This window comes from Vulpes vulpes, chromosome 1 (genome assembly GCF_048418805.1).
Source record: "Vulpes vulpes isolate BD-2025 chromosome 1, VulVul3, whole genome shotgun sequence".
Classification (NCBI taxonomy): domain Eukaryota; kingdom Metazoa; phylum Chordata; class Mammalia; order Carnivora; family Canidae; genus Vulpes; species Vulpes vulpes.
In genome coordinates this window covers 112,443,176-112,458,637 of record NC_132780.1, presented here as the reverse complement: position 1 = coordinate 112,458,637, position 15,462 = coordinate 112,443,176, and positions in this window count along the sequence as shown.

The window sequence follows — 15,462 nt, the reverse complement described above, 5'->3', positions numbered from 1 at the left end:
TACATTACCTGCTCTAGAACTAATACAGGTCCCCGTCAAACAGAGAAAATTTGATGCCTCTTTCACAATATTTTTTCTCTTTGTCTGATTTTTATTAGATCCTAGAGCCATTTTTTTCCTTTTGAAACACCATTTTAAAAATTGGTAGAAGCCAATGAGAAAATGATTCAAATGATATTCTCTTTATATGCTTTCTTTTAAGGATACATCCACTTCATGAAGCACCTATATCAACTGCTGAAAGGACTATATATTCAAATGTGTTCTACTGCTTGGCCATAATCTCAAAGGTACTTTCCAAGTAAATTAAAATACTGATGTTCAGATTATAGGATTGAGATAATCAGAATACTTAGTCTGTAATATCTAGGTATGAGTTTACATTAGTCATACGTCCTACCTATTTAAAGTACATCTTAACAATATATGTCACATGATATTCTAGGTATTTTATTTTTAATTTTATTTTTTTATTTTTTTATTATTCTAGGTATTTTAAAATGTATTATCATCTTTAATAATCTTAATCACTCCATATTGTGCATACTTGAGCAGGCAGACAGGATGGATATAACTGTCTCCATATTATGGACGAGTAAACTGAGGGTCAGGAAGGGTTAGTGATTTATTTACCTAAAGTCACCCCGTTGGTAAGAAACAGACTGGTAATTTAAATGCAGAGGTTCTCATTCCAAATCTACAATATCCTCCTCTACTTTCTATCCTCCCTTCTATTGTGATGTTGATAATAAATAATCACATGTAGATTTGTCTTTAGCTTTCTAAAATGCATGATTTTGCCTGTTGTTTTTTTTTTTTTCAATTAAAGAAATAAATTGCTTTACCTATTGGCTGTGTCCAGTTTTCTCTGAACTCAAATGTTAACATTTAAATCATAGTTCCTTCTCCATCCTTTGCTTCACAACATGGCAAAGCCCCAAGGTTTAAGTTAGTGACCTGAAAATGTAATGTTAGCAGCTTTATGGAAGAAGGAATAAAGAGAAGTTGGACTGAACAAGATAAGACATTTAGTCATTGTTTTAAAAAGCCATCTTTTTAAAAGCAGGAATCCTGGCCCCCTTGCATGAAAACTAAGGGAGAATTTAGATTTTAATTATAGACTTCTGCAAAGTTCACTCTTTGTACTAACCCAATAGGAAGCAGCTTTTTATAGATACCAATTTATTCAACTTTCTTTAATACTCCAAACTGAACAATTACTTTCTTCGGTTTTTTTATTATTATTCAAAGAAGTTTTTTTTTTGAGCTGCTGCTATAATAAATAAGGTAATGCTTCAACTGAATTGAAAGCTATAGAACAAAATAAACCCCCTGTGCTCAGGACTTAACTTACTGTGAATAGTGTCAAAGTGACACAAAGTAATAAACAAAGAATGGGTAACCATGGAGCCCAGAACACCAGCAATTCCATTTGTCTTAACCAAGTAATTGGTAAATAATAGTCTGGAAGTCATCTTCAGAGGTTCTACTGTCAGTTTTCCCAAAAATCACTGTGCAGCCTTCTCAAAGTCATGTTTTCCTCGGGGCATTGGCTTCCCTCATCGATGAAGTGAAAGTTGATCCATATGTATTCAAAGGATTCTTCGCAATGTTAATATTCTAAGATCCCAAATGCTTATGAAGAGAATGATTTAAGAAGATCTCAGTAGTGATTAAAAAAGATAGAAAAAACAAATACCATGGAGGCTGGAAGCATTCAACCTCAGATGTGAAGTCCTTTAAAAATTTATTTTCCCCCTTGAGTAGGCTGGTGTTGCTAATAAGAGGATATTTGTCAGACTCTAGACATAATTTTACTTTGATTAAATGTTTGTGATGCTGCCTCAAATCATGCTACTCATGTAGCCTGATTTGATTGTCTGGTTTCTGGTTTCACTTTCTACTCTTAGGAATGTGTATATTGGTGCAATTTCATGGACTGATTTTTAAAATAACACAAATTCCATACATGAAATATTCTACAAGAATATTATATTTTTGGGGGGTTCAGTACTTAGTATGATGAATGCACTAAAAATACTGACAAAATAAATGATATGATATGTGATTTCTTGCAATGAGGAGAATATATGGGTGCCTGTATTTATTTATTATTATGATTTGGTGATTATTCATGTTGAACACACTATGATAACTTAATAAACCATTGATACATACTGTTACCATCCTCCTGAAAGTCAGCAATGCTAATAGCTCCTTTCAGGCTTCTAACTATTCATAGTCTAAGCATAAAGATGAGAAAGATCAAAGAGTGGAGGCTACAGATAAGAATAGGAGAACATCTTCTATGTTGTTTTCTAATATGAGTCATATCATTTTTACTGGTCATCATTCTTTTTGAATTTATGCCTCTGAAATGGGTAGTTAAAGGAACATAGTTCTAGAAATCAGAACACCCAGGTTCTAATTCAGGCTTTCTGCCAAATGGGATGTGTGGAACATATCATTTAGAGCCTCTAAAATTCAATTTCCTCTCCTGTACATTAGATGATTCATTCTATAATTTTTAAATTTCATTTATTATTCTATAATTAGCTTAAATCCCTTCTCCAAAGTCTTGAACCTAGGTTCCTATGAACCAAAATGAAAAACATCATTTTATAACTAATATTTAGTATGTGATAGTTGACTCTAACTTGCTATCTCAATAATTCTAAAATTAACTTTATCAATAATGGATATTAAAATAGTCATTTTTGGAAAGGTAAAAAAGTCATAATATCACCATCAATAAAATTGCCTTTGGAAAGCAAAGGGTCGAGTATATGTCATTGTGTATTTAGAGGATGTAAAAGGGACTGTCATTGTGTGATTGATATTCTTCATGCCCAACAGTTGAACCCACAGAAACATCAAATTTCCCATAAAACTAAGCTATGCTTATTTCCTGTATGTGATATAGAGGAAATCGCATGCTTTATCACTCTACTTTATGTGAACGTTGGGGCATTTTACAGTATTATAACTATAAGTACTACACAAAAAAACCCTGATATTATTATAATGATTAAATAATTGTGTATGTACATGCATGTATATTGTGTGTATGCTCACATGCATGTGTATGCATATTAGGTGAAGAACCCCCGCCCCCCCTTGTGAGTAGGACCAGCCCTAATCCAGAGGCAGCCCATCCCTGCACCTCCCTGGAATTTAAGCAACAAAAAACATTCTGGTTGTCCAAGATAAGAAAACCATCCCCCCCCACGCCCTGACTGAAATGTCCCTGAACAGGTTCATGTTGAGAAATCAATAACCTGGATGCTATGCTACTCCCCCCGTTTCTTTGCCTTTAAGCGGTCTTTTTGCCTTTAAAAGATGCCTGTAATTGCTAATCGGGGCTCTCTTCCTCCTCGGAGGCGGAGAGCCCGTTTGCGCAAACGTCCAATAAACCCTCTTGCTAATTGCATCTGCCTGTCTGGGGTCTGAGTCTCTGGGGCGTCCACCGGGACACGTTGGCACCCATGAGCCAGGGTCCAACATTAGGAAGGAGAGGAAAGAAAGAAAAGAAAGAAAAGAAAGAAAAGAAAGAAAGAAAGAAAGAAAGAAAGAAAGAAAGAAAAGAAAGAAAGAAAGAAAGGAAAGAAAGAAAGGAAAGAAAGAAGAGAGAGAGGGAGGGAGGGAGGGAGGGATAGAATTTGAAAGTAGCATATAGTTGTAAGTTAATGTGTTAAAGTGATCGTTTTAAAAAGTTGTATTTTTGATGAAAAGGCTTTAATTAATAATCTGCATTTAAATTTACTTCTATGTAGCAGTAGAAAATAGTATGCCATGATCTATGTGTGAAAGAAAAGCACATGGTGTGAAAATCTTAGAATATATTGCAGAAAAAAGGGGAAAAAGAAGTTATTGGTACAATGTACAGTTAAACTGAATCACTGACTTTATTGCACTCTAATTTACATATCACAGTGCAGGCATGTATTCAGGGCAAATTTATAAATCAGACTTGGTCTGACAAGGAAAATAGACATAAAACTTGTATTCGAATACAAAAGCCTGGGCTTTCCTAGAATAAAGAAACTCTTGTGGAAAGAATTATAATAGATGTAAACTGCATCATCCCAACCAATATCATTGTTACAAGTACAGAAATTAAAACACTTATACATAATAGAAAAGCAATATTTATAAGTTCATTTTCAAGGGCAGGCAGTTAGCCAAGTTAGAAAATATATTTACCACTTATGAAACAATCTGGCTAAAGAAACAATTTTGTTCTGATAATATGGTTTCCTGAAGCAGTGCTGCTCCAAGCAGCATCATCACCACCTGGGAACGTCTTAGAAATGCAAATTCTCAGGCCCTAATCCAGACTAACTGAATCAGAAAATCTGAGAGAAATTCACCTTCTAGGTGATTCTCATGCACATGGAAATTTGAGAAGCACTAGCTTCTCAAATACAGTAGAGAAATTGGAAAGTAACTATTCTGTCATCACAAAACCACTACATACTGGATTTCATACTTATCATTTCTAAATAGAAATTATTCTATCATTTCTGAAGAACCCTCAAAAAGTTATTCTGGGATTGTTAGACAAATAAAGATACTTTTTAAGATTATTATATTTTATTATTGCATAAACTAAGTCATCAGATGATTGAGAAGCTTTCAATTGCTAAGAAAGAGTCAACAGTTCAGTGAAATAAAATATGTGCAGATAACTTCTACGTACTGGGCATTAGCCTTTTTTGCAGCCAATATCCCACACTCCCTCCTTTATTGCTTAAATTCCATTAAACTGGCCAGGGAAAAGAGAAAGGAATGAGAACAAAGATAGCAGTGAACTGAAGTCCATCTAGATTTATTTATTCTGCTATATAAAGTGAAAGTTAAGTAATCTTAAACTTCCTTCCAACACTTTCTTGTATGTCCAGCTTTAATAATGCCGGACAGGAACAATTTGATCAATAATCATGTGGGAAGGTCTAGTAAGAAAATCTAGAAGTGATATCAATTTCTGTATGACAGTTAAACTTCTCATTCAAAACTCTTACCAATCTATTTAATTTTTGTAATAATGATTACATGGTATAGGACAAAAAAAAAAAAAAAAAAACCTTCATCACCACACAGTTCAATACTGTATGGTACTTCTACTAGATAAAGAGAAGGTAAAAAATCCACAATGAAATTTTTATGATTCAAAAATAGTGTGACTTATAACCTTTTTATTTTATTTTTTTATAACCTTTTTAAAAGCTGTTTAAAAGAATGTAGGGAAAAACAGAATACATATAAGGCAAAAAGTTTCATAGAAGCAAAAGTTCATCTTCTGAAGATGAGCTTATTCCTTGCGCTTAATTATTACACTTCAACACATCTTCAAATTTTTATTAACATGAGATTTGCTCAGCATTATAGGCTAAGGCATTCAGTCATTTATTAGATCTTTTAAGGGTGTGTATGTACTTCTATATGTCATGGAGGCCCTCCCACATATTTCATATGTATGTATGTAATATCATGATGTTTGAAGGTATATTAAAGTACTTATTCCATTTGCTTGTATTCTGGATACCATATGCTAAGAGACTTTATTTTGACTGGAGAAAGACCTGACATAGAGCTTTAACTAGAGCGGGGCAGTGCTTGGTAGGACTTTTAAGAGTATACTTTAGAGCTTCAGGACTTTTTTAAAGATTTATTTGAGAGGAATTTAATTTTTTAAAAAGATTTTATGTATTTGAGAGAAAGAAACAGCAAGAGAGCGCATGGCTGGGGCAAGGGAGAGGGGGAAGCAGGCTCCCTACTGAGCAGAGTCCACTACAGGGCTCAATCTCAGGGCCCTGAGATCATGAACTGAGATGAAGGCGGACACTTAATCAACTGAGCCATCCAGGAGCCCACAAGGATGTAATTTTCTAAGATGTGATCACTAAAAAGAATGGTGTTGCAGCTTACATTTCACTTTCTAAATATCTATTTCAAAATCGAATTGAGAGTCTATCATAGGACTTCCACCTGGACCTTGGTGCTGTAATTGGTACAAGACTTGACTTCTCACCATAACCACAAACTGGACAAAAATATACAGCCATCATTCTGATACACTGAGCAACACGCAGCATACAGCTGTGATTCCTGAGAGAAGGGAAATCAATTAGATAGGCTCAAAACTCACTCAGACTTTCTGTGTGGAGACACTTCCTGGACTGGACTCTAAGCAGAGCATTAAAGATTCATAGTGAATACACTAGAGTGTTCAGAAGTGGTAGAGGCACCATGTCAGTAACTTATCTCAACTTATTTAGGAACTTAAATAAAAGAAAAATTCTTAAAGAGATAAAATTGGAGTTCTGGAAGGAAAAAGCAGATGGGACTTATAAGGCAGAGCACTACAGAGCACAGAACATCACAGAGAAAAAGCTCCAGAATTCTGCCTAGGATTCTCACTAAGGCTGGTGTGGATTATGCAAGGACCTTTAAGTAAGAAAACACAGACACACACACACACACACGGAATAAAGAAAAAAAAGAAAAGAAAAGAAAAGAAAAGAGAAAAGAAAAGAAAAGAAAAGAAGAAAAGAAGAAAAGAAAAGAAAAGAAAGAAAAAGAAGAGAAAAAAGAAACATTTTATTTTATTTTATTTTATTTTTATTTTTTTACTTCACAAAGGTGTTTTTATTAAAACACTCCACATTGGAGTTGATGAGGTTACTTAGGGATTGAGGTATTGTATATATGAAAACAAAATATGTTAGCTGTTCAATAAAATCGATCAGATGTATTTAACAAGTTAATTGAATTTTAAGATTTTGACATTTTAAATCGGATTTAGTAGCCAGTCAAAATTTCCTTTGTGAGGAAAGCTGTCAGTCTAAATATACTATTTTTTTTTCTGATAGATGGTAGTGTTAAAATTTTTCACCTACAAAGATCTTATTTTTTCATTATGAACTTTCTATATTATTAAAAATTTAACACCATGTTATAATTTAATCTCATTAGCAACTAAAATCTTAATTGTATTTCCTTTTTAAATAATTTGTTTTTTTTTTTAATTAATTTTTATTGGTGTTCAATTTACCAACATACAGAAAAACGCCCAGTGCTCATCCCGTCAAGTGTCCACCTCAGTGCCCGTCACCCATTCCCCTCCAACACCCGCCCTCCTCCCCTTCCACCACCCTTAGTTCGTTTCCCCGAGTTAGGAGTCTTTATGTTCTGTCTCCCTTCCTGATATTTCCCAACATTTCTTTTCCCTTCCTTTATATTCCCTTTCACTATTATATATATTCCCCAAATGAATGAGAACATACACTGCTTGTCCTTCTCCGATTGACTTATTTCACTCAGCATAATACCCTCCAGTTCCATCCACGTAGAAGCAAATGGTGGGTATTTGTCGTTTCTAATTGCTGAGTAATATTCCATTGTATACATAAACCACGTCTTCTTTATCCATTCATCTTTCGATGGACACCGAGGCTCCAACCACAGTTTGACTATTGCAGCCATTGCTGATAGAAACATTGGGGTGCAGGTGTCCCGACGTTTCATTGCATCTGAATCTTTGGGGTAAATCCCCAACAGTGCAATTGCTGGGTCGTAGGGCAGGTCTATTTTTAACTCTTTGAGGAACCTCCACACAGTTTTCCAGAGTGGCTGCACCAGTTCACATTCCCACCAACAGTGTAAGAGGGTTCCCTTTTCTCCGCATCCTCTCCAACATTTGTTGTTTCCTGCCTTGTTAATTTTCCCCATTCTCACTGGTGTGAGGTGGTATCTCATTGTGGTTTTGATTTGTATTTCCCTGATGGCAAGTGATGCAGAGCATTTTCTCATGTGCATGTTGGCCATGTCCATGTCTTCCTCTGTGAGATTTCTCTTCATGTCTTTTGCCCATTTCATGATTGGATTGTTTGTTTCTTTGGTGTTGAGTTTAATAAGTTCTTTATAGATTTTGGAAACTAGCCCTTTATCTGATATGTCATTTGCAAATATCCTCTCCCATTCTGTAGGTTGTCTTTTAGTTTTTTTGACTGTATCCTTTGCTGTGCAAAAGCTTCTTATCTTGATGAAGTCCCAATAGTTCATTTTTGCTTTTGTTTCTTTTGCCTTTGTGGATGTATCTTGCAAGAAGTTACTGTGGCCGAGCTCAAAAAGGGTGTTGCCTGTGTTCTCTTCTATGATTTTGATGGACTCTTGTCTCACATTTAGATCTCTCATCCATTTTGAGTTTATCTTTGTGTATGGTGAAAGAGAGTGGTCCAGTTTCATTCTTCTGCATGTGGATGTCCAATTTTCCCAGCACCATTTATTGAAGAGACTGTCTTTCTTCCAATGGATAGTCTTTCCTCCTTTATCAAATATTAGTTGACCATACATTTCAGGGTCCACTTCTGGGTTCTCTATTCTGTTCCATTGATCTATGTGTCTGTTTTTGTGCCAGTACCACACTGTCTTGATGACCACAGCTTTGTAGTACAACCTGAAATCTGGCATTGTGATACCCCCAGATATGGTTTTCTTTTTTAAAATTCCCCTGGCTATTCGGGGTCTTTTCTGATTCCACACAAATCTTAAAATAATTTGTTCTAGCTCTCTGAAGAAAGTCCATGGTATTTTGATAGGGATTGCATTAAACGTATAAATTGCCCTGGGTAACATTGACATTTTTACAATATTAATTCTGCCAATCCATGAGCATGGAATATTTTTCCATCTCTTTGTTTCTTCCTCAATTTCTTTCAGAAGTGTTCTATAGTTCTTAGGGTATAGATCTTTTACCTCTTTAGTTAGGTTTATTCCTAGGTATCTTATGCTTTTGGGTGCAATTGTAAATGGGATTGACTCCTTAATTTCTCTTTATTCAGTCTCATTGTTAGTATATAGAAATGCCATTGATTTCTGGGCATTGATTTTGTATCCTGCCACGCTACCAAATTGCTGTATGAGTTCTAGCAATCTTGGGGTGGAGGCTTTTGGGTTTTCTATGTAGAGTATCATGTCATCGGCGAAGAGGGAGAGTTTGACTTCTTCTTTGCCAATTTGAATGCCTTTAATGTCTTTTTGTTGTCTGATTGCTGAGGCGAGGACTTCCAGAACTATGTTGAACAGTAGTGGTGAGAGTGGACATCCCTGTCTTGTTCCTGATCTTAGGGGAAAGGCTCCCAGTGCTTCCCCATTGAGAATTATATTTGCTGTGGGCTTTTCGTAAATGGCTTTTAAGATGTCGAGGAAAGTTCCCTCTATCCCAACACTCTGAAGTGTTTTGATCAGGAATGGATGCTGTATTTTGTCAAATGCTTTCTCTGCATCTAATGAGAGTATCATATGGTTCTTGGTTTTTCTCTTGCTGATATGATGAATCACATTGATGGTTTTACGAGTGTTGAACCAGCCTTGTGTCCCAGGGATAAATCCTACTTGGTCATGGTGAATAATTTTCTTAATGTGTTGTTGGATCCTATTGGCTAGTATCTTGTTGAGAATTTTTGCATCCATGTTCATCAGGGATATTGGTCTGTAATTCTCCTTTTTGGTGGGGTCTTTGTCTGGTTTCGGAATTAAGGTGATGCTGGCCTCATAGAACGAATTTGGAAGTACTCCATCTCTTTCTATCTTTCCAAACAGCTTTAGTAGAATAGGTATGATTTCTTCTTTAAACGTTTGATAGAAGTCCCCTGGGAAGCCATCTGGCCCTGGACTCTTGTGTCTTGGGAGGTTTTTGATGACTGCTTCAATTTCCTCCCTGGTTATTGGCCTGTTCACGTTTTCTATTTCTTCCTGCTTCAGTTTTGGTAGTTTGTGGCTTTCCAGGAATGCGTCCATTTCTTCTAGATTTCCTAATTTACTGGCGTACAGCTGTTCATAATATGTTTTTAAAATCGTTTGTATTTCCTTGGTGTTGGTAGTGATCTCTCCTTTCTCATTCATGATTTTATTAATTTGAGTCTTCTCTCTCTTCTTTTTAATAAGGTTGGCTAATGGTTTATCTATATTATTAATTCTTTCAAAGAACCAACTCCTGGTTCTGTTGATCTGTTCCACAGTTCTTTTGGTCTCAATATCATTTAGTTCTGCTCGAATTTTAATTAACTGTCTTCTTCTGCTGTGGGTGGGGTCTATTTGTTGCTTTTTCTCTAGGTCCTTTATGTGTAAGGTGAGCTTTTGAATTTGAGTTCTTTCCAGTTTTTGAATGGATGCTTGTATTGCGATGTATTTCCCCCTCAGGACTGCTTTTGCTGCATCCCAAAGATTTTGAACGATTGTATCTTCAGTCTCATTAGTTTCCATGAATCTTTTTAATTCTTCCTTAATTTCCTGGTTGACCTTTTCATCTTTTAGCAGGATGGTCCTTAACCTCCACGTGTTTGTGGTCCTTCCAAACTTCTTGTTGTGATTGAGTTCTAATTTCAAGGCATTATGGTCGGAGAATATACAGGGGACTATCCCGATCTTTTGGTATCGGTTCAGACCCGATTTGTGACCCAGTATGTGGTCTATTCTGGAGAAAGTTCCATGTGCACTTGAGAAGAATGTGTATTCAGTTGAGTTTGGATGTAAAGTTCTGTAGATATCTGTGAAATCCATCTGGTCCAGTGTATCATGTAAAGCTCTCGTTTCTTTGGATATGTTGTGCTTAGAAGACCTATCTAGTATAGAGAGAGCTAGATTGAAGTCACCAAGTATAAGTGTATTATTATCAAAGTATTTCTTCAGTTTGGTTATTAATTGGTTTAAATATTTGGCAGCTCCCACATTTGGGGCATATATATTGAGAATTGTTAAGTCTTCTTGTTGGATAGATCCTTTGAGTATGAGATAGTGTCCCTCTTCATCTCTCACTATAGTCTTCGGGGTAAATTTTAATTTATCTGATATAAGGATGGCTACCCCTGCTTTCTTTTGAGGACCATTTGAATGGTAAATGGTTCTCCAACCTTTTATTTTCAGGTTGTAGGTGTCCTTCTGTCTAAAATGAGTCTCTTGTAGACAGCAAATAGATGGGTCCTGCTTTTTTATCCAGTCTGAAACCCTGCACCTTTTGATGGGGTCATTAAGCCCTTCACGTTCAGAGTTACTATTGATAGATATGAGTTTAGTGTCATCATATCTATTCAGTCCTTGTTTTTGTGGACTGTTCCACTGAACTTCTTAAAGGGGAATTTTAAGAGTCCCCCTTAAAATTTCTTGCAGAGCTGGTTTGGAGGTCACATATTCTCTCAGTTCCTGCCTGTCTTGGAAGCTCTTTAACTCTCCTTCCATTTTGAATGAAAGCCTTGCTGGATAAAGTATTCTTGGTTGCATGTTTTTTTCATTTAGGACCCTGAATATATCCTGCCAGCCCTTTCTGGCCTGCCAGGTCTCTGTGGAGAGGTCTGCTGGTACCCTAATATTCCTCCCCATAAAAGTCAGGGACTTTTTTTCTCTTGCTGCTTTAAGGATCTTCTCCTTATCTTTGGAATTTGCAAGCTTCACTATTAAATGTCGAGGTGTTGATCGGGTTTTGTTGATTTTAGGGGGGGATCTCTCTATTTCCTGGATCTGAATGCCTGTTTCCCTTCCCAGATTCGGAAAGTTTTCAGCTAGTATTTGTTCAAATACGTATTCTGGTCCTCTGGCCCTTTCGGCGCCCTCGGGAACCCCAATTAAACGTAGGTTTTTCTTCCTCAGGCTGTCATTTATTTCCCTTAATCCATCCTCATGGTCTTTTAATTGCCTGTCTCTTTTTTCCTCAGTTTCCCTCTTTGCCATCAACTTGTCTTCTATGTCACTCACTCGTTCTTCCACCTCGTTAACCCTCGTCGTTAGGACTTCTAGCTTGGATTGCATCTCATTTAATTGATTTTTAATTTCTGCCTGATTGGATCTAAATTCTGCAGTCATGAAGTCTCTTGAGTCCTTTATGGTTTTTTCTAGAGCCACCAGTAGCTTTATAATAGTGCTTCTGAATTGGCTTTCTGACATTGAGTTGTAATCCAGATTTTGTAACCCTGTGGGAGAGAGGGCTGTTCCTGATTCTTTTTCTTGAGGTGAGGTTTTCCTTCTAGTCATTTTGCTCAGTGCAGAGTGGCCAAAAACAAGTTGTATTGGGAAAAGGAGAAAAAGAGAAGGAAAGAAAAGAGAAAAAGAAAAAAGAGAAATAAGAAAAAAAAAGGGGGGAAAGAGAAGAAAAAGAGAAAGAGAAAGAAAGGAGAAAAAAGAAGAAAAGAAAAAAAAGGGTGGGGTGGGGTGGGGAAGCAATCAGAAATCAAGAAGAAAGAAAGAAAAACAAAGCACAAAACAAAACAAAACAAAACAAAAAAAACAAAACCACGGGGGAGTATCTTCCGATTCTGTGTTCTTTAAGTCCCTTGACTTCCCTTGGAACTTGTCCCTCTAGCTGGTCTTCTGGGGGAGGGGCCTGCTGTGCTGATTCTCAGGTGTTAGCACTTGGGGGAGCTGCTCTGCCCCTGCCTGGTGCAGGGCTCAGTGGGGGTTGTTCACCCCGTGAGGCCCCGGGAGGAAGCCACAGTGGCGGGGGCAGCTCTGGGACCCTGGAGTCAGCTCCCGCAGTAACTCCGGGGCTCTCCGTCTGCAGGGCCTGGGGGCTCCTGGGCGGGGCCGCTGATTTGCTCAGCTCTAGGCAGGAGCGTCCTCGCTGTCCTGGGCCCTCCCGGCCTCTGCCTGTCCCGGGGGAGGCCGGATCCTGGGCTGTGTCCCGGCGCCCTGTGCTCCGGGGCCTGCGCTGTTGGATTCGCGCTCCCGGCGGTGCAGCCCCCTCCGCGGAGCCGCCGCCCGAGCCCCTCCGAGCTGTTCCCGGAGCCGCGCCGCCCCCTCCGTGGAGATTCTTCCTCTGCCCGAGCCGCCGCCTCCGAGCTGTTCCCGGAGCCCCGCAGCCCCCTCCGCGGAGCCGCCGCCCCAGCCCCTCCGAGCTGCTCCGGGTCCCGCCGAGCGCTGCAGCCCTTAGGGAGCTCGGCGCATCTCCCGGGGCGCAGTTCCTCTGTTACTGTCCCCGGGAGCCCGAGGGCATCCCCGCCCTCCTGGGGATCCTGCTCCAATTCCCCGGGAGGCCTTTCCGCGGGGAAGGTCGGTGCAGCTCCTGCTCCTCCGGGACGGGGCTCTCCTGTCCTGGGGACACTCGCCCCAGCCTCAGCCCGGCTCCTCGCGGGCCCCTCCCCCTCGGAGGCCTTTTGTGTCTTTATTTCTTTTTCCCCGTCTTCCTACCTGATAGAAGCGCGAACTCTTCTCACTGTAGCGTTCCGGCTGGTCTCTCTTTGAATCTCAGGCCGAATTCGTAGATTTTCAGGATGATTGGATGGTTTTCTAGGTAATTTGTTGAGGACAGGTGACTTGGAGACCCTACTCTGCCGCCGTCTTGCCCCTCCCTCCAAAAGAAACATTTTAAAAACCTGGACTTCAGCAAATTAAAACTTTTGCTTTTCAAAAAACACCTTCAAGATAATTAAATGAAGAAATAAGAGAAAACATTTATAATATTTATACATGATGAAGGACTAATACTCCAAATATAAGGATCCTTACAACTCAGTAAGAAGAAAATGAAAATGATACAAAATGAAGAAAATATTTGAATGAACATATCACAAAAGATGGTATATATAGCTAATAAACACATAGAAGCATGCTTGAGTCACCAGAGAAATACAAATTAAAACCATAATGAGATATCACTGCACACAATCTAGAGTGGCAAAAATTAGGAAGTTTGAAATTATCAACTATTGATGAGGATTTGAAACATCCAAGAACTCTCAAAGGTTTTGAGTAGAAATATTAAATGGTATATCCACTTTGGAAAATAGTTGAGCAGTTTATTATAAAGTTAAATACATATATATAAACAAAATTATATAGAAGCATAAGACCGGGCAGTTCTAACCATAAATACTTGCCCAAAAGAAAGAATGGCATATAGGGTAGCCCGGGTGGCTCAGCGGTTTCGTGCTGCCTTCAGCCAAGGGCATGATCCTGGGGTTCCAGGATCGAGTCCCACATCGGGCTCCCTGCATGGAGCCTGCTTCTCCCTCTGCCTGTATTTCTGTGCCTTTCTCTCTCTCTCTCTCTCTCTCATGAATAAATAAAATTTATTTAAAAAAATTCAGCTAAAAAATATCAATAGATCTCAAGATTAGTAGGTAAAAATTTGCTGAGCAATGTGATATTTACATGGTTTCAAATACCTCAAAATAAAATATGTATTGAATACATCGGGAAGAAAGAGTGATTTAAAATGCAGAAATATGACAAATACTACTTTAATAAAGTGATTAAGGCTAACAAATTGTGTACTACCTGATAAGATACAATAAAAAACAAAGCACCACTTCTGGGATATTCCTGGCAAAAGTGCATACTGTGAATCTAATTATGAGACAACATAAAACAAATGTGAATTTTACAAAATAACTAGAGGAGTGAATTTAAAGGAACATGGCAAATAAATGCAACGTGATTGAATTGTATACTTTGCTAAAAAGGATATTATTGAGAACACTGGCAAAACTTGAGGCTACTCATTAGATGCTGTCAAGTATACTGTTAATTTCCTGATTCTGATAGCTATAGTCTAGTTAGTAAGGGATCTTATTTATAGGAAATATATTCTAGAGTATTCTGAAATGTTGAGATACTGTGTCAGTAACTTAGCCTGAAATGATTAAAGATAAAAGGAAAAAACTCTCAGTACCATTTTGGTTATATTTTACTAGCTTCCTAAGGGGTTTATTAGAACCATAAAAAAAAGAAACTAATATTTTCCACACTGTGAAAATATATTTCTATTTTTACTATATACAAGAAAAATATATTTTTATTTTTACTAGATATATCATAGAGCTATCCTTCCAAATGCACAGGAAGGTAAGTTATGTGTGTCATTGTGAAATTAACAGTAATTACCAACCATGATTGGAAAGATAGTATGACATATATACTGTACAGAAATAATTACTGAAACATTATTTACCAGAATGTTCAAAATTCATAACTGAAAGTAATCATTGTGAATTATTATTTTCTTAGGTTACATTTTGGCATTTTTTAAATTTAGCCACTTCCACAAAGTATTTAAGCACTTTTCACCCCCTCTTCCAGGCCAATTGAACACAGTTTAAACAGTGAAAACCACTGAATTATTACTATCTTGTGAGATTACATACTTATCCTGGATCACTCAACTTTGGTTTTTATTCTGAAATTTTACAATTCAGTATCTACTACTGTATTAATACCTCCAACTTCCCAGAGCTTTGATCTATTTCAAATCCAGACATCCCATTTTATGACATTTTTATATTTTCTATGTAATATATTAAAACTAATTAAAGTTGGCAGATGCATGTGATCATGAACTTTTCAAAGCCAATAAAATATAGCCAGGACTGATCTTCATCAGTACACAGCAGTACATCCAGGCCAGCTGTTGAAATACTGAAATATTTCCATTCCAAATGATATTCACTGGGTGCTCTGAACCCTTTACTTATG